The following is a 20,625-nucleotide window of genomic DNA, read 5'->3' as shown; positions in this document are numbered from 1 at the left end:
TTACTCGGTATCCTTCTAGTTAATATATGGGTAGGTACACCCTGAACTGTGGTGTTCAGGTTGAAGAATAATTAAAAATAACAATCAACTATCAAAATCAGAACTAAAACCATCAGTTTTGTTGGACTTGATGATTAATTTGTTTATTTATAAAAGAAAAAATTACGTGTTGCTAAAATCAGATCAGACCTAGGTAGCAGTATAAAATTAGATGAGAAATAAAGTTGACTCAAAATAACTTTACATCTAAATCCAAAAACTAAATAAAAAGCATTTTTTTTAAAAAAGAGTTCAATGTTTCTTATAAATACTCCTTAGTTGCATAGTAAAGAGACTTTCCGTCACAATCCATGCACTTGTCCAATAAATTTAATTAGTTAATTAACAGAGAAATAAGCAAAATAAAAATCGTCATTATTCTCACCATCTTAGTCTAGAATTTATCTGAATTTCATGCATCGCAAATGGACCCCATTTCTAATGACGGGCTTCACTGGGAACGCGAATACATGTAAGACAGGAAAGATAGGGAACCCTTGAGGTCTTGCAGCACTTTGGTTAATCATTACAGGAGGCCTGCATTCTGTTTCAACCCCCCTACCCCCACCCCCGATTATATGCCCAGAGCATTCCTCCACGGTTGGATTTGGGTTGGGAGAAAAACATCCTTTTCTTCTGTAGAGTGGGAGGAAGGTTATTGTGAACTCAGGCAAACTAATTTTAGGAAAGAATGCCAGAAGTTGGAAATCTAGAAACAGATTCCCTTAAAACCATTCAATGTGAGAACTCCTTTTACACTGGCCCCCCAGGCTCAGGGTGACTGGTGTAAGTGATGAATCTGGCCAGGTGTCAGGGAGGATGCAGGAACAGCATGGTGGGGGAGGATTCTGGGGAACCAGAGAGCACCACGGGCCAGATCCAAGGAATACTAACACTACTGTTGCTTTTGGGAACAGTGGCAGTGTTGGCTTATTTCTGAAATTCAGAGAATCCAGAAACCCTCATTTTTATGTCAAATAATCTGACTTTAAAATATTACTTCAAAATCCTTTAAAAAAAAAATTATGCACTCCAGGCATAACACTACTGCCATTGATTAGACCCAGTCTGTGCTTTCTGCCGACTGTCTTCTTGTTTCCTGCTTCAAATAAAAAGCTGTTATTTTGAGGGTACAAGATATAATAATTATAACTATACATAACAACAATTTATATCATCTCTTGATGAAAACAGTGTGATTTTATCAATTAGTTATAAATGGAATTAATGAAAATTCAGAATAAATCTTGGGAGCTGTCATTGAGAATATTCATTCCTCCATTCGGCGGACATTTACTGAATGTTATTTGCAGGTACCTTCTAGGCATCCTCAAAATACAAGGAAGAAAAACATATGGACTTCCAACTTAATATGAAGATAAAGCTTGCAAATAAATAACAGTAATATAAATTTATGTGTCTTATGAATTAGAAAGACTTTTTTTTTTAAGGAGGAGTGTAGACTCAAAGACAAATATATGATTATCCCAATGAGAATATTATTCATTAAATGTTTCCTTTAAAAAAAGTAACGTCTCGGGGAGGGCATAGCCCAGTGGTAGAGTGCATGCCTAGGATGCATGAGGTCCTGGGTTCAATTCTCAGCACCTCCATTAAAAAAATTAATAAACCTAATCCCCCCCTCATTAAAATAAATAAACAATTTTTTAAAAAATTTAAGAAGTAACTTCTGTAAAAATTTGATGTATTTGGGTCTCCAACGATGTTAGATCATGAACACTAAATATTTATTTACAATGTTTAGACAAAGAACACTAATAGCAAGAGAAAACAATTATTATGGGTCTTGAAAACATTAAAAAAAATTTCCTGGCATATATTTTATAAGTTACGGAAATAAACTTTTTATATCCAATAGAAAATCTGACATTTCCTACACACTAATATGAATACTACTTTATAAGTGTACCCTTTCATAAAAACCATGCTAATAAAAGACAGTGGCAACATATATAAAATTTCCATTGCCTTTCAAGTTGTAGGCACTCAAAGATTAAGTAACAGCAAACTGAGAAAAAGAAAAATAATCTCAAGTTTCCAATCCTACAAGGAGAAAGAAAAAACCGAGTTTCTATCCTTTTATTTGACACTCTATACAACAATGCTAAAGAGCAAGGAGTTTATAATCAGACAGGCTTTTTATAACCAGCCTGTGTTTTAATCTTGGGTCTAATTCTTCAGAGTAGAGTCCTCTCACCAAAAGGTTACATTTTAAAGTCAGTGAATAAGATGAAAATAAGGTACACAAAAAGTACCTTCGAAAAGCCTTTGAGAATTGAGCCCCAAAGGAAAACAGCATGTCATCTCTTAATAAATCATAATCACCAGTGTTCCTTCTGCCTTGTTTCTTCCATTAAGTACCAGATATATTCGTTGGTGTGTGTTTAAGGATCACAGCGCACAAAATGAGTAAACTCTGGGCACTCACTTGTGTTCAGTGGACTAGCAGGTGGGATCATCCATATTAAATTGTCACTTTGCTTCCCGTCTTCCTACAAGTGCTAGTGAATTCACATCCAATTATTGATTATGCATTTATGATGTGATGATCCATAAGCTTCACTATTAGTAAAGTAATGAAAATAACATCTCTTTCTCAGAGATATTGACATGATTAAATGAGATAATCTACATAAGGCACTTAGGACAGTAGGCATGCAACAAATCACAGTATTATTTGTTTAGTTCAGCAAATAATTTTTCCTACAAAGAAATGTTAATGATATGAACAAAGTACTACTCTCAACTCTGAAGGTGGGGGCAAAGGTCTTCCCAGCCCCCCAAAGTACACAGTGCTATCCTTCTTAAGTGAACAGTACAATCTTATGTTTTAGAAGGATGGGCTAATATATTCTTTGTTGGCCTCTCCGGATCTACTCTTTCCCTTCTCCACCCTGCTCTGTGCCCTGAAGACCAACCTTTATGGACCACGTCAACTGGGCTCCCTGACATTCAGTTTGCATGAAATACAAGGCATGGACAAGAGACTGAAGGGAGGAGGCATACCCAGTCAGTATCTGTTTCCCTGCTTCCCTCCAGCCCTGGGATCAGCAATGGCTGTGTTTCTCTACCAAAAGCCACAGCTCTTGTTACCTGGCTTCCTACCGCTACAACTCTCTCTCCTTCTGTTTTTGGGAGGTGCTTCTTTCCCTGGCCTCTCCAGGCAACTGCTGCTCTCTGTCCCATGGAGGATGGATTGGAAGGGAAGACGACCAGAATCAGGGAGCTTACTTACAAAGTGCTTGCAGACAGGAAATAATGCAGATCAGACCGAAGTGAGTCAGAGAAAACAGGACAGAAGTGAGATGAATTTAGAATATAGCCAATACAGGACAGAAAAGAAATGGTAACTCATTGGATGAAAGCGCAAGGGAGAGAGTAAGTCCAGGAAGACTCCCAAGCATCTTGCTCCAGCAAAGGGATGAAGACGCACGCCAGTTACGGAGACAGGAAGTGAGACCATCTGATTTGGGGTGGGTTTTTTTTCCTGGTTTCTGTGATCACCCACTTAGAAACTGATCGTTTGCTTCTTTTAGCTATCTCTTGTACTTTATTCAGCATTTACTAGGACCTCACCTAGTCTCCTTTATGAGACATGTGAAAACTATCTGCATATACGGCTTCATTTTGAAGTAATCAAAAATTTTAGAGCACTATTTTTTAATTAAATTTAAACAGCTCTATTAAGGTGTAATTGACATCAAGTGAACTTTTTTTTTGAAGTGTACAAAGTGATAAGCTTTGACATAGATATGTAACTGTGAAGCCATCACCACAGACAAGATAATTATCATAGCACGGCCACCCAGTGTCCTGTTGGCCTTTCAAAGTCCCTCCTTCACACATCCCCTTCCAATATCCCACTCTACCCAGCCCAAAACTACCTGCTGTCTGTCACCATACAGAAGGATATATTTTCTAGAAATTTGTATAAGCTTTATAAATTTATATTTACAAATAAAAATACACTTATGGATTTATATAAATAGTACATGTATTTTCCCCCCTGTCTTCTCTAACTCCACATAATTATTTTGAGATTCATCATACTGTGGTGTATATTTCTTTAGTGTGTGTAGTTTTTAATTGCATGAATACACCATGATTTATATATTCACCTACCTATGGACACTGGGGTTATTCCAGTATTCTTTTCTTATATAGTTATTTAAATTTAATGAAAGTGATTCTATTTCTACATAAACTCCTAATCTTGATACAAAAATTAGCAAATGCTCACATCCTAAGAATTTAAAAATCAAAAGATATGAGTAAATAAAATTGAGCCTCCAAAAAGGCTTTTTTTTTACTTTGTAATTTTATAATTGCTTCTGTTTTTAAGCAAACTGAATTTGTGTACACACAGCACTAAAATTCATTCTCAATGAAAACTGGAAAAACATTCACATCACTTACTGCTGTAAGGACATAATGAACTAAATTAAAAATATCTCAATGGTGGCCTATTTCAGCTTTATTCTTATACCTAGCATTACATACAAAGTATACTTTATTTGATAAGAAAAAATGGTATTTTTTTCAATCCAGTGGCAAGAAAAGTATAGACAAAAACTTAAGTATATCATGAAAATACAGAGAAAGTAACAATAAAAATGTGTTAAATTTGTAGGCTTCGAAAATTGTTGTGGGCCTAAAGATTGAGAAATCATTTCAGTCTCCACTAAGACTCAATTTCAGTGTAACTCTGCAATACACTGGATCTCAATGTCTAGACTGCTCTTAATTTTTCTAAGTTTTTGTTTGAGTTTCTAACTCCTGTTGCTGTAATAGTTGTCTGGAGATTATTCTATAAAGAAATACATATCTGGGGAAAGTCATATTTGTTTTGAAGAAGTATTTTCTTCTGTATGGTTTTCAGAGTGATTTTCATCTGTTCCTGGAGGGGAATGAAAAACAGTCACCCCTCCAACAGGAAGCCTGGAGAAGCATCCAGCTCAGCTCTGTGGTCACGCACAGCTTCCTGCTACATTCCAGGAATTGCTCTTGGGTGTAAACAATCATCTTCCAGGGACAGCCTATGGCTGCATCTGCCTTGGGTATCACTCTAATCTTGTAGAGCATAATCTGGCCATAGCTGTTAAATTCATTCTGACCTAGCAGAAAGTCTCCATTTGTTGAACTGTGTCAAACTCTTGTCAGGCTCATTTGATTGATTGTCTCACCATATTGAAAAGCACATTTGAAAGGGGAATTTCCACAAATGGTTTTTAGCTTTCTAGCATCTGCCAACAATAAACACAATAAACAAGGACCTGCCTATAAAAACGTCCACAGCATCATTAGATTGTAAGAATACTTAATTTGAGAAAACATTCGAAAATGAATCACAACTTTCTGAATAATGTATATTGTGTTAGTCAGCATTTAGGACTTGACTGCATAAAGACATAAAGTCTATACTCAATGACTAGATAGAAATGCAGATAAGATACAAAGAATTAATCCCAAAGTCAATTAAGGGTGTAAACTGGGTTGTCCAATATGGGAGCTACAAGGCATGACTGGCTATGTCAATGTGAAAGCAACTAATTAAAATGAAATAAAACTAACATTTCAGTCCTTCAGTCTCACCAGTCACATTTCACATGCTCAATAACCATACATGCCTAGAGGCTATAACTGGTATATAGCATACACATAGAACATTTCCATCATCACATTAAGTTCTATCAGACAGAGGATGGTGTACAAAATGTAATCCATAAATAAAGATTAAAGGAACGTGGACTATTTCTCTTAGAAAAAAAGGAATGAGAGATTTTTATATCATATGAAAAATGTTTATGCTGTTTCTATACATTTAAAAAATTTGAGTGACTCAGGTGGCTTTCTTAAACTAAACTGATTACAAGTTTAACTATCATTATATAGCATAGAGAAGCAAAACTAGATTTTATGGGATTTTAACCTTATTTAATTTGGGGCATACTTTTAAGGAACAGCAAAAAAATAGGTACTCAGAGACCATTTTTATGGAGTAACAAAGGAAATCACAACAAATTACAATTTTTAAAAAACTGACAAATATCCCAAACATCAAAAATTCAAAAATAGTATTTTTAGTCTAGCACATCTTTATATTCCCTAGGTTTTGTCTCTTGATACAACAATATTCTAATATCATTTTATAGAGAATAGAAAAACAATTCAGTCTTCTAGCATAGGCATTTAAAAAAGTTTTTTTTATCAGTGAAGTTAGGATGCACAAAAACACGTGACTTCACACTGACATACATCTTGTTTTTTAGTACTTGCAGATTTGTGCCCTACAGACATTCTGATAAATCCTCCACTGTGTGATTCCCAACAAAAAAGGAAAACTATAGATAATACATTAACAATTTTATATGCTGCATTATCAAGTATTCCTGATAGAGGATTTCCATTTTGATTACAGGTTGTTGAGAACCAACTCCCTGCTCCTAATTTTTCATGTCTGAAAAATGGAAGCATTTCCCACAGATTAGTTTTAGGCTCCACACACCTCAACCCTTAATCGTCCTCGGTTCCCACATAGGACCAGTGGCAAGAGTACCATGGGGTAAGTTCATATCATCTTATAAAATGAAGATTTAGGGCCAGATTTTGTAACATCAGGTAAGTCATCTGGGCAACATGTAGGAATAGTCCTGGAAATGATTCCTACCATGGGGTGACTAGCAACTGAACTACAAACAGAGATAACTGTGCTGTGAACCACAATAAAAGTGTGCTCCAGTACCCTCAAACTAGATGTATCCAACACACAACTGCCCTTCAGTTGAATCTCCAAAATGCCCATGGCCATTCGACTGCCATCTATCACCAAAGGAAAGCATGACGGACAGTACATAGGACCACAAAGTGACAGCAGTGTAACGAAGTACAATTAAAATATCTTACTTTTCTCAAATTTTACAAAAATACATGATTGTAGTAGGAAAGAACAAATCTGACTCCATACTAGATTTGTTCCTTTGACTCTCACCCTGTGCTCTGTTGGTGATTAGTCATGCTGCTTCTGCACCTTTTACAAAAGAATGTTGCTTACAGCCTGAAATATACAGGACGACCCATTCTCAGGGCTCTGACCTTTAAGGGTGTAACACTTCCATTCATACAAAGATAAAACGTTGCAGAATAGAAAATAACGTTTGTCTTGTTGGAGGTTTACAGGGACACTATGACCTGACCTACGTGGACAGCTACAAGAACAAAGGATTCCAACACCAAGAAGTTCACAAAAACCAACTACAATCTCTCCCCTTTTTAATAAAAGGAGCCTAAATTCTGACTTGGGGAAGATGGTTCTCCAGGACATTAGTCTACCATCTTCTCAGTCTGCCAGCTTTCCAAAGTCGTATTCCTTGCCCGAACACCTCATCTCCTGATTTATTGGCCTGTCCTGTGGTTAGCAGAACGAGTTTGGACTCAGTAACATGACCATCTGACACAATGCTAGGATCCTTTCCAGGGCTTTGGAGGGGATCTATGCAAGCGAGAACCCATGAACCTAAACTTGACTACTTTCATGGTAAATCCTACTGCAACAAAGGATGCATTCTTCACCGACAGACGGAGGAATAAAAGTTCAACTATAAGGATTCTGGTTAAATATAAGATAGATTTCCTGACATGGTTGCTAAACGTTGACATTATGACTTAATAGATGGAGAGTCACAAGTTCAAGATTGAAGAAGCCATTTCTTTCTTTTTAGCTCCTTTGCCTTTGTTTAAAATATACTACTACAAGGTAAGTGTTAGCTTTTAAAATCTTCATGATCTAATGTCCACATTTCTGTAACATAAGGTAAAAGAGAGGGTCAGAGTGATATATGTCTACATTAAATAATTCTTTGTACTATCAGAGAAACATAGCCATTACTGAGCAAAGTACATTTTAAAGAAGTAAATTTTAAAAGAAGCTAAAGGTAACACCAGCCATCTATTTCACTTCTCCTCAATCATTACTGATGTTTTACTGAATTCTTGTTCTACCCTCTGCTGAAAAAAGGACAGTTTTTTCTGCTCCCTCTGTTGTTAGGTTACATAGAGAACTCTGGCTACAAAAGCATTTGATTTTTTCCTTCCTCAAAAAGATAGCCAATATTTTCTCATTCCATTTTCTTTCTCAGCCCTGTATAATTACAAACAAAAACAGCTCGTCATGGAGAATGGTTGGTAGATATCAAACACAGAATCCCATCAGCAGTGCCCTCTCTCCAGCCTTCCTGCACAGGCCAGAAGTGAAAGATCACAGAATCTCAGCAACTGTTCTCTCCCCAATCAAGTTTTCTCTCCTACAATTGCTATTTTGTATTTATATTACATAGAATATTCTCACTCTAAATTTTTTCATTCCTCCACCCTAAAATCACCAAATTAATAACTTAACCTCATTCATTTGTTTCTATGGTAACCATCACACAGTGAAACACACACACATATTCCCTGATAAACTCACCTCGTGAAAACTAGCTTACAGTTTAAAATTTTAAGTTTCTATTAGAATAGAACTTTAAACAGATGTATTTGATCAGAGCACGTCAAAGTTTCTTAAAAAGTGACAAGAAATGGTTTAGCCATAATTGGAAAAAATTACTAGCTAAGGTTGAACTTTTACAAAGTGTGATTTGTAAAGATGATTTTAAAATCAACACATATTTCCTAAGTAACCAAAAGCATTGCAGAGTCTACAAAAGTAACTAGACCCTTCTCCTACAGAAGACTGACATCTAGTTAAAAAATAAAGGTTGTTTACATAATAAACTTATAATAGCTACAAAAGAAAAATTCACACAATATATGTGACTATTATAAGACTATACACCGATTTAGAAGAATGATCCCAAGAAAGAAACTTGAGTTACAGTTTTAGGGGGAGGGGTAGTATGACATGAACAAAAGCAAAGAGACAGAGAAGCGTAAGAATTTGGAAAGAGAAGGGGGATCTGCTTCATTTCTGGCCATATATTAGCAGGAGGAATTATCAGAAGAAAAACTTAAAATAAATACTGAGGACCAGAATATAGATAGATGTGGGGCTTGGATTCAAGTTAAGTATTTTATTCTATTGATAATGCAAATCCATTGGGGAAAAAACCCTTATGGATTAATGGAGCAATGAGTATAATAATTTAGGAGAAGTAATCTGGCAGTACCATCAACATCCTACCAAATATAGAGGGAAGATCAGAAGAAAAAAAAATTGTTGTATCATTAGAATCCCCTATGCTGAAGTATTCTTTATTTCTGAGAAAAATTTATGTGGTCATAGAAAAATATTTTTACTTATGAAATCATATGAAATGGCATTTTATTTCAGAATTTTATGTCTCTGTACATTGATGAGATTGATCTATGGCTTTCTCTACAGTGAAATCCTAATCATTTTATCGGTGATAGAACTGATTGTTTCCTACGTGTCTAGAACTATGCCAATTGTTTTCTACCCACTTGTGTGAAGCATTGCTGTTTCATGAATACAGCAGTCTCTTATTATTTTACAAGAGATGAAATTTAAGCCTACAAGTGGCCACTTACCCAAAGCTACACAGGTAGTAGGTGGCAGAGCAAGAGTCTGAACTCAGGCTGGCTCATTCAGAAGCTGGTACTCTGACCACTACACAACGCTGTCGTATAGAGTAAGATTTATTACAGAATAAATAAATCATGAAATTTATGATAATTCTATTTATTCTAGAACTAATCCCATATAATGAAAAGTATTCATTTCTTTAAATGGCATAAGAATCCTCCATAGATCCACTGTGTCTAGATGTGTTTGCATGGTACACAGTATTTGAACATAAACCTTCTTCACATTAATCAACTCAAATGTATCTATAGAGAAACTACTATGTTTTAGACACCAGATGCTAGAGACAATGATAATCCACATTCCTCCTCTTAATAGCTCACATTTTTGATGGAGAAAATACATTGTAAAAAAGTACATTAAAATACCTGAAATGAAAAATGTACTGAGTGGCCTCAACAGCAGATTTGAACAGGCAGAAGAGAGAACAAGCTAACTTGAAAATAAGGCCCTTGAGATTATTTAGTCTAAGAAATAGAAAGTAAGAAGAATTTTAAAATTAACAAGCTTCAGGTAACTTCATGCGTATCAGCATATGCATAATGGGAACCCCAGATGGGTAAGAGGGAGTTAAACAGACAAAGTATATTTGAAGAAATAATGGCTGAAAACTCCTCAAATTAAAAAAAAAATTTATATATATATAAATCTACAAATAGAAGAATCTCAACAAACTCAAAGGAGGATGAACTCAGAGATCCATACCCAGACACATCATAATTAAACTGTCAAAAGACAAAGAAAGAGGCCTTGAAATGAGATCTGTTCACAATTCACATTCTACCAAATGTTTAAATAAGAATTAATGACCATCCTTCACAACTCATCCTTACTCTTGATTCCTAAGATCACTTCCCAAATAAACTAGCCACATATAAGGAGATCAAGTTCTGCTCTCAGGGGATCTCAAATTAAAGCAAGAATTACTTCCAGGAATTTCCATGGCAGCATTGTCTATAATGCCTAAAAAAATTACAAATATTAAAAAATAACAGAAATGTCAATTGACACATGATTGGAAAAATACACAGAATGGAATTAAATACTGGCATTAAAGTGACATAAGAAATAAGTCACAAAAGAACACATACAGTAAAATTTCATTTATATAGAGCTCAAAAATAGACAAAACTCAACAATATGTTGCTTTTGTTTAGCAAATATGTTCACATGTGGTAAGACTGTAAATAAAATCAGAAAAATGATAAATACATCATTCAGTGGTTACCCCTAGTGATGATGGAAGAGCTTCAAAGTCATTGGTCATGCATTTCTCAAGCTGGGTTGTGGGTGCATTTGTGTTGGTTTTACTATTTTTCACATCGTACATTTACCTTTACACCATACCTATATCATATGTAGTTTTGTATCAATGAATGATGTATTTATTAGACATTTTAACATAGTTAATTTTTTTAGTTAAAAAGGTAGCTTGAGGCATGAAAAGTGATTTTTTTAAAGTATAAAACTTTGCTAAATGATAAACTTATTTAAGAAAAATAAAACCACCAAGTGGCTCTTTTACCAACAGCATTTTCAAGTTCAACTAGGGAAAATCCTAGGAGGAGAAAAAGTATTTCTTCCCAAGCAGTACACATTTTGAAATCTACCAATGGGGAAACATCTGCCAAGAATGAATTTCAGGAAGGAGTAAATTTTATAATTTACCATCTAGATGGACTGCCAAACTTTAGTGACTGAAGCTCTAAACCAAGAGGCCGCTAATTTTAAGGTGCTTTTATTCTTCCCCTTCACGTTCCAGTTTGCTTACTGGATACAAGCCAAGACCTTTAGATGACTCAATTTTTCACTCTATAAGATGAAGACAATACTTGCCATCTCCCAAATAGAGGTTATGAGGATTAATCTGTCCATAAAACATTTGAAGGTCCTTGCAATAAAGATTAAAACCATATATAAAATTTGTTGTATTTTATAGGTGTGAGTTTGCAAGACCAGTTACCTTGAAACTATTTATTCCCTAAGAATTGGTCCTGTAGCTTAAGATTCTGTGACACCAAATACGTAGACTGATCTCAGTTATAGATTCACAGTCTTGAATAACTAGGCTTCTCATTGGCGTGGTTAGTTAAGAAAAACGATAGCAATTTTCCACTTACTATTTTTGCATGCATTTACCCTTTCTGAAATGTGGTGGAAATTATAAACATGGAAGCTGGTTACTACCTACTCCTAGACACCAGCCTACAAGTGGCACGATGGGTAATGTTGCTGGTTTAAAATCTAGAAATCCAAATGTTAGATAAAAAGTGGGCATAAATATTTACCTCAAAAATCCTTGGACCTAGCCAAGAATTTTTTTTCTGAATTAAAAATCATGTCATTTACATTACAGTTTACTGTTAAATATTGCTTACACAATATTTACATCTTATATTAGTATAAGAAAGTAAACATCTTTTAACAATTCATGTCTGTCTCTTCCGTAAACTTGTTAACAACAGTTATTCATCATATTGTAAAGGCATTTTTACTTTCAAGATTTAAGACATTAAAAAATAGCTCTGGGTCTCAAGTCACTGCAGCTTCAGGGTCAGGAGGCATTAGCTTAGCTTTCAGAGAGATTGAAGTATTGTCCATTGTTTCAATTTAACAGCATCTCTGAATGCATTTAACGAGCTCACTTTTCTTTCCATACAGCTCCCCCATTCATTCTTTCATCCATTTATTCATTCATTAACAGACATTTATTAAATGCCTACCTACTGTGTGCAGGAACTTTGCTAAGTGAAGAGATGCCAATAAAGCATCGTCTCTGCACTCACAGAAATTCAGTCTAGTAGGCAAGACAGAGGAGAAATAAATGATTATGATTCAATATGTTTTTTTTTTAAATCAGTAATTCAGAAGAAAAACAAATTCATTTCTGTGGCATCCACCATGTCAAATCCTTCCTTAAAACCTCTCCATGGCTTTCATAGGTTTGAAGCTTGAACTTAGTACCCAGAACAGTCATGAACATCCTACCACGGCCAGGACAGCCCTCTCCTGCAGCCGCACTGATTTCTCACAGCCCATGCTGTACCAGTCTCTCTCTTCCTTTGTCTACGCCGTGCTCTCTGCTTGGCATGCCACTTGTACATCCTTTTTTGCTAGATAATTCTTAGTCTTCAGGTCTGAATTTATGAGTCTTCTGGAAAGCGGTCTCTGACTCCTTCAGTTTTATTTAGATATGTCTTGTCTTTGCTCCCACAGATTTGTGTGCATATTCCATAACATTTATCTTCCCTTTAAGTAATTTCCCCAGTAGCCTATTCAGTCCTTGAAATCGCCACTATCTTACTCATCTTTGACCCTATTACCTATCATAGTGCTTTCTTTCATGGTATCTACTCAAGAAACCATGCTGACTTTATGCCTTACAAAATGAAGAAATCATGACTCCAGTATACAAAGATACATCTGATAGAAGAAAATGTAGGAAGTATAAGAACACAGAGAAGAAGCACATAATTTAAAACGTGTATAAATTAGGGGGGATGGCCAAAAGATTGCAAGCTCCCCTGCAAAGGTGGTATTTTCCACGTTAAGCCTGGACGGATGGCTGGGAATCAGCCAGGCACAGCGATGGAGAGAGGAAGGCTTTGATAGGAACTAGTGCCTTCACGCTGAGGGCACATCACATAATATGGCACAGAAATGAAAGTGAATGTACCGCGGTCTCCCAGGGGAACTGACCTTTTGCTGCTGCTTTACAAACAAGGCAGAACTGACTGCTTACCCACAGCCTAAAGTGGAGTACGAGGTACTGACATTTTCCCTTGGTCCTACCTACTCTTAGGTTCCAGCTCTCTGCCTGACCAGGCTGGATGTCTCCAGATCCCTCACTCTTTCTCTCCTCCCTTCCCCGCCTCTCCTTCCCTGTCTATTTCTCTATGCCTCTCCCCTCCTGTCCCCAGCCTCCTTTTCTCATATTCTCCCTTTCTGTTAAAATAGTGACTGATTATACACTTTTTCCCCTCACAATTCAGAACCTTTTGGGACCTTAAAGATATTCTGACCAAGTCCATTTTACAAACTGGAACATGGGGATCAAAACAGGACGCTTCCAACTTCTTATAGCGATCATTCTTAGTGTGACAGAAAAAAAAACAAAACAGAAACAAAACAAAAAACAAACAAACAAAAACAGACTCAGTCTCCTAACTTCTACTTAAATAGCTTCAGGCTTTGTATTGTCAAACCGATACAACCCTACTGAATTTTAACAATTTATTTCTGTTCAGGAGAATAGTTTTAAAGTGCTGGTTCCTCACAGCATGACAAGAGTTTCTCTCCATAGGCAGACAGGGAGACTGACTTCCTGAAGATTGCAATCCTGTGAATGCGGGAAACAATGATATTTTGACAATGTAAATGGAGGGCATGAATGTTTTCTTTTTGTTAAAATATGTTGTTTTTATATCAAAGCATCATGTATGCAGCAGAGGGGGAAATTACCCTATTAATGGCTGGCATAGGCATTCATCTTAGGAATCCTGCAGTAGATGGCCTGGTCCTGTTCATGTAAAATGAAGAGTAAGAAAGAGTAGCAAGCAGGGGGTAGGCAAGACATTTGAGAAACTGTAAGAGGGAAGAACAAATCTGACTCCGTATTAGGTCTGTTCCTTTGACTCTCACCCTGCGCTCTGTTGCCTGTGCTTAGTCATGCTGGGTCCGCACCTGTTGTAAAAGAACGTTGCTTATAGGCTGAAATATACAGGCCAATCCATTCTCAAGGCTCTAACCTCTAAGGATGTTAACACTTTTCCATTCATATAGAGATAAAAAGTTGAAGAGTAGAAAATAACATTGATTTTGTTGGAGGTTTACAGGGACACCATGATCTGACCCATGGTGACAGTTGCAAAAACAAAGGATTCTGACACCAAGAAGTCTGCACCAACCAACCACACCCTCTCTCCTTTTTAGTATAAAAGGAGCCTGAATTCTCCCTTGGGGAAATGGTTCTTTAGGATATTAGTCTGCCATCTTCTCGGTCTGCCGGCTTCCAGAATAAAGTTCCTTGCCCCAGCTCCTCGTCTCCTGATGTATTGGCCTGTCAGGCAGCGAGCAGGAGTCTGGACTCGTTAACAAAACTGCGCCATTCCCAATGACATCTCAGCTCTTCAGTAAAATTAGTAAATTCCTGAAAATACTTGCTATGGAGTGATCTTTGGTAGAAACTGATGAATGGTGCTTGAATTAGATGACATCAGAAGTGGGAAGGCACTCGCTGTGGCAGCCACCTGCTAACACTTGTCCAAGAACTGGACCCTCCCACTTTTGCATAATTCACAGAAATTTTTTTTTTTTCTTTTTCAGGTGAAGTGTGCCCAGGTACACAATTCTCATTACTGGAATGTAAACTGGAGGACAGTTGGGGATTTGGGTTCCCTTATGAAGGTGACTCTTCGACTCCTCCTTTTCCTTTTCCCTCCTGGGAGTGTGGCAGAAGGAAGGTGAAGCAGCCATCTTGCAAGCAGGAGGGTAAAAGCCTCAGCCACACACTGAGGGTGGAGGAACAGACAGAAGAGAGCCCAGGGCAATGACGACATTGTGGAGTTAGACTGAGAAAAATAACCCCCTATTTGTTAGAGCCATTGCTGTTGCATTCCTATTACACGCTGCTGCTAAAGGCAAGTCCTAACTGATAAATACATAAATATAGAGAAGATGGGGGGGGGGAGAGACAGGACCGGAAGGAGGTATACTGGAGGGGAATTTGTGGAAATCATGGGGAGGGCTTTGAACTCTCACAGATCATGAACTGGGGAGTCCAGAAAAATTATACCCCAAATCTGAGTAAAATGGAGGCTCCAGTGTACAGTTTTGCAGCATGGTCTAGCAAGGTTAACTGAATCTATCTTCATCCTAAGACTTTGGGCATATCTGGCCAAACCTGTAGGTTCTAGGAGTAGGAAAGACAGGAGTCCGTTTCTATGAGAGTCCCAAGGAACTTTTTGGAGAATTCATTTTTAAGGGAGAAAATGTAGGTGTGTATGAGACTGTTTCAAGGATAAAGGACTGTCGTCAGAGGGAAAATGGTTATGCACAATATTTTTTATATTAGATTGTACTCTGGCCAAATGCCCAAGGACTCCTGCCTGAGTCCGAGGACAAGGAGGCTGCAAAGGAAAGAGTAAAGCCAAAATGAGCTTTCTCTAAATACCCCCCTGCAACAGGAGTAATGGTGCTGAAGATAGTCACTGTAGCAGCAGCAAAAAGACTGGTGTAAGTGACAGGCACCACAGTGACCATTTCAGGGCTCTCAAGTGCAGCCATTAGACATACGGTGCAGAGTTCCAAATGTCCCCTAAACATAGCATGACCACAGACACTATCTCTAAAGATGTCCTCTCCCAACATTCCCATCAGCAGGTTATTTAAATACTAATCTAGGTTCTGCTGTGAAGGAAGTCTGCAGAGGGAATTAAGGTTACTAATCAGTTGACTTTAAGATCAGATGGGCCCAAGGCAATCACCTTTGAGATTTTAAAAGCCAAAAAGAAAGGGAGAGGAGGACGGCAAGAGAGATGAAACAGACAGGGAGCTCAGAGAGAGGCAAAGTGTGAGAAGGACATGACCTGCCTTTGCAGGCTTTAACGACGTAGGGACCATGAGTCAGGGAATTCACATGTTCTCTAGAAGCTGAGCATGGCCCCCACTGCCAGCCAGCAAGGAAAAGAAAATCAGCCCTCTCGCCACCTAGAACTGAATATTGCTAACAACCAAAATCAGTTTGGAAGCAAATTCTTTCCCAGAGCCTCTGGGAAGAAATGCCTTGCTTTGCATATTGGACTTCTGACCTATCAAACTGTGAGGTAATAAATTTTGCTTTAAGCTAAGTTTGTGATAACTTGCTATGGCTGCAACAGAATACTAACACATAGTCCTACTATATTGCAATTAACTCTCCATATTTCTGTCTCTAGTAAATCCCTATCCCTTAGGGCAAGGAGGATATCTTTGCCATGCTGTTATTTTCTTGTTTGTCTATTTTTTCTATTCCTCATACCTAAAGATTCTTACCCATATTTTTCTCTATTTTGATACAGAAATTCTACTGCCTTTCCTTTAAAATATTTACAATCTGTTTTCAAATACCTTTGCAAGAATGATGGTATTTCATTGTTGCTAAGGTCTTTTTGCACACCAAACATATTAGTCCGTTCGTACTCCCATAACAGAATACCACATGCTGGGTAGTTTCAGTAACAGAGGTTTATCTTTTCACAATTCTAAAGGCTAGAAGTCCAAGATCAAGATGCAGCAAGGTGGGTTTCTGGTGAGGCCTTTCCTTCTGGCTTGCAGATAACCACCTTCCCACTGTATTCTCACATGGCCTTTTCTCTGCACATCAGCTCCAAAAAGAGAGATCTTTGGTGTCTCTTCCTCTATTTTTAAGGACATCAGTATTCTCAGATTAGGAGCCCACGCTTATGATCTCAGATAACCTTAATTATCTCCTTGAAGGTCCTATATGCAAATGCAGTTACATTTGAGGTTAGGGCTGCAACATATGAATTTCGAGGTGACACAATTTAGCCCACAAGAGGACAGTAAGATCTAGCCTTATTTTCATCTCAAATAATAAGTTATGCTTAAAATACTCTTAAATACTTAAAATATGCATAAAATGTATATGTTGTGCTCATTTACAATCTGCTGTTGTTTACTATGGGTACATTGGCTGCTCCTGGCTATCAAGGTCACTGGGGAGAGCTGTAGGGACAGTGTCAGGCCTCATTCAATCTTCAGAGATTGGAAGTTTGATGCCATTTTGTTATCTTTGTAATTTTATTGCTTTTACATTGGTATTTAATTCACGTTCCAGTGGAAAATATATTGAACATCTCTTTTTGAAAAAACAAGCAAAAAATATTTAAAAATCACAAAATTGAAACTGTTGTTTCTATTTTAAAAGATAATTTTTCTTTAAAAAGTTCAATTGTATTGAGGTTGAGAACACTCTGCTCTAAGTTTCTAGGAACAACTTCTAGTCTCTATTCTACCTCTGTTGCCATTGGGAAAGGCTGTCGGCTGCAGTCAAGAAATGTACCATCTCTACCAGCATCTACTCCAACCAAATGGAGGCTCCCACATGGCCCCTCTGCCCTCTGATGCAGGTCTACACCAACGCCTCCCAGAGGGTGTGCAATTAGTTCAACCTAAATCACATCAAGACTCTGAACTGTAGGACAGACTGACAAAGGTAGCTTTCAGCTTTGTATTGTCTTTTTGGTTGAAGAGGGTTGGAAAGGACAAGCAAATCAAACCAGAGTATCTGCCATGCACGCTTACTTGGAGAAAGACATTTTGTTACAGTATTAATCCATTTTTTCTATGAATTACTTGCAACCTGGATATTGATTATGTTATTTTTGAAGTTTCTGATTAGCTTAAAAAGAACAAATTTCAATTCTGATACTATTTCAATATCCATTCTCTAAAAATCCTTATTCTGAGAGAAGTTACCATTATCTATTTCAGAAAAAACTTGTGAAATAGCCACCCTCTCTAATGTTGCCAACTGAGACAAGCAAAGCATCTAGAATTTTTTAGTTGATATGTCAAACCATACAATTTAGTTCTGGTCATCAAACTAATTTACCCTTTAAACCGCAGTTTGTTCTCTTTTTCTTACTGGCATAAGTCACAGTCCGGGGAGTGAAAAGGAATTGCTGTTTTACTTTTCTATCAACACTTTCTGGAACCTGTTTGTTAAATCCTTAAAAACCACATAGTACGTATACAAAAAAATCTTTAAACAATTAATTCTTGCTTTGGATTTGTCATTAAGATAATGTTCAACTAAAAATCACAGGAATAGTGTCAAATGAGAATCCCGGAAGATAACACAATGATCACTTACATCAGAGATAAGCATTTTGGGTTTTTTTTTTTTTTCCCTTGTAAAAGGCCAGGTAGTAAATATTTTAGACCTTGTGGGTCATGAGATCTCTTCTGTCACAACTATGTAGCACTGACACAGTAGCACAAGAGGAGCCATAAGCAACGGTCATGGATGTGGCTGTGTTTCAACAAAGCTTTATTTATAAAAAAAATAATAAATCCAGGTGGTGGCTGGATTTAGCCCATGCCTTTAGTTTGTGGAGCCCTTCTTTAAATCAAGGGGTGTGTCTAGGAGCTTGTTAGAAACACAATTTTTAGATCTCACCCCAGATGCAGTGAATCAGAAACTGGGTGTGAGGTCACAATCCGTGTTTTAACAAGCCCTCCATGTGATTCTGAAGTTAGACCACTAGTGAGTTAAACTATTAACAATACATGTTAATATAGATTTTCATCAACATATGACAGCTTTGCTTATATAACATTGATTGTAAACTATTAAAAACAGTGATGATTTCCAAGTTTATAAGAACCATATAGTGTTTTTAATAGCATTATTATGCAAACTGAGCCAGGAAGTTGCAGTCATGATGAATGCACTCTTCTTCACAAAGAGTTTAGCTTATTCCTCTTTCTGTCATCTCCTCCAAGCAGCACATAGTAGGTGCTCAAGTAGGACTTTTTGAATAAACAAAGTCAAAAATAAGAAAAGATAAAAAGCAATGCACTGACTGATTTTCCTCACAAGTATAGACTGACAAGAAAACTGATGAACTGTGCTTATTGCAATTCTTTTGCTTTCTCAATGTTGAATGAATGAATGACTCAAAGCAGAAATAAGGAAAACAATCGGACTTTTCTGCGAATATGAAGATAGTATTCTCTGTGCCTAAATAAGTGGCAGAACTAGAAACATGCATAATTTTAAGCACTGACAGAAGTTTACGATCAAAGGTTCACCTTCTTCCCTGCAGTTTGAAATTTCTCATGATTCTCTGTCTTCAAAAAGTGAAAACAAAGTACTCAGAAGTAAGCTAGACTTCCAAAATGAAAGCACAATTTTGGGATAAAGTTACTAAGGGGAAATAATGTGAATAGTTCCTCAGAAAGTTGCTGGCTTCTTTATACCCACCCTCACCTGTGACCCCTAAACTGTGTCCTCCCTAAGCCAAGCCAAAGCCCTTAAGATGCCCCATGGAAACAGCCTGCACTTAGTCAGACATGGCACACCTACATTCTCCAGTAGAGGGCATTTCTCAACGTGTCTGGGTCAAATCTCGGTCTATCAAATGTCAACTGTACAATGTTTTTAGAAATCCTGGTCTCTAGAAATCCTCCAAAGAGAAGCTCGTTTAAGTGCCCTTCAATTTACCTGCTAGTTTTTCCTATTTTTCTCACAGTTACTACTTTTTAATAGTTTGATGGTCCATAGTAGGTGTTTATACAAATTTTCAAAAGAATGTGTGAACCCATTATATATATAAAATCTCAAGTTTTCATATATATTATAATACATTAGGTGCTGTGATAAAAATACTATCTCTCTAGTAATAAAAAATACTATCTATCATTGGAACTTTTAGCACATAGCCAGTCCTTACAACATTGCCCAGAAATGACTTGAGTTAGATGGCAGAGTAGGATATACTAGTTTTCATACTTTCACAAAAAAACAAAAACTAAATAGCTATCCACAAACAAAAGTGGCCCTGAGTAGGCTCAAGACATTAACTAGGGACTCATGGCAACACAGAGGAGCAAACAAAAAAACAAGGACTATACAGAAATGATCAGCTCACTGGGGAGATTGATCCAAATATCCAGTGCAATCTTGAGACAGAACAAAACTGTAGGCATCACAATTGCTGGCTTCAAACTATATTACAAAGCCATAGTAATCCAAACAGTATGGTACTAGAATAAAAATTGACACACGAAACCAATGAAACAGAATAGAGAGTCCAGAAATAAACCCACACGTATATGGTCAACTAGTTTTGAAAAAAGTTCAAGAACACACAATGGGGAAAGGATAGTATCTTCAATAAATGGTGCTGGGAAAATGGAGTATCCACATGCAAAAAAATGAAACTGGACCCCCATCTTACACC

The 20,625-nt window shown here is 37.0% G+C and overlaps 1 long non-coding RNA gene and 1 other non-coding gene across 2 annotated transcripts in view; one reads left to right on the top strand and one right to left on the bottom strand.

The window, feature by feature from the left end:
- Positions 1–20,625, bottom strand: part of LOC106730574 — a 290,488-nt gene that overhangs the window by 249,327 nt on the left and 20,536 nt on the right. The window lies entirely within an intron of this gene.
- On the top strand, positions 1,581–1,652 carry TRNAP-AGG. Its single transcript has one exon. It is a non-coding gene; the product is annotated as a tRNA-Pro (tRNA).

This window comes from Camelus ferus, chromosome 14, assembly GCF_009834535.1.
Source record: "Camelus ferus isolate YT-003-E chromosome 14, BCGSAC_Cfer_1.0, whole genome shotgun sequence".
NCBI classification, from domain to species: Eukaryota; Metazoa; Chordata; class Mammalia; order Artiodactyla; family Camelidae; genus Camelus; species Camelus ferus.
Note: the sequence above shows the minus strand (reverse complement) of the source record. Positions and strands in the feature narration are given on the sequence as shown.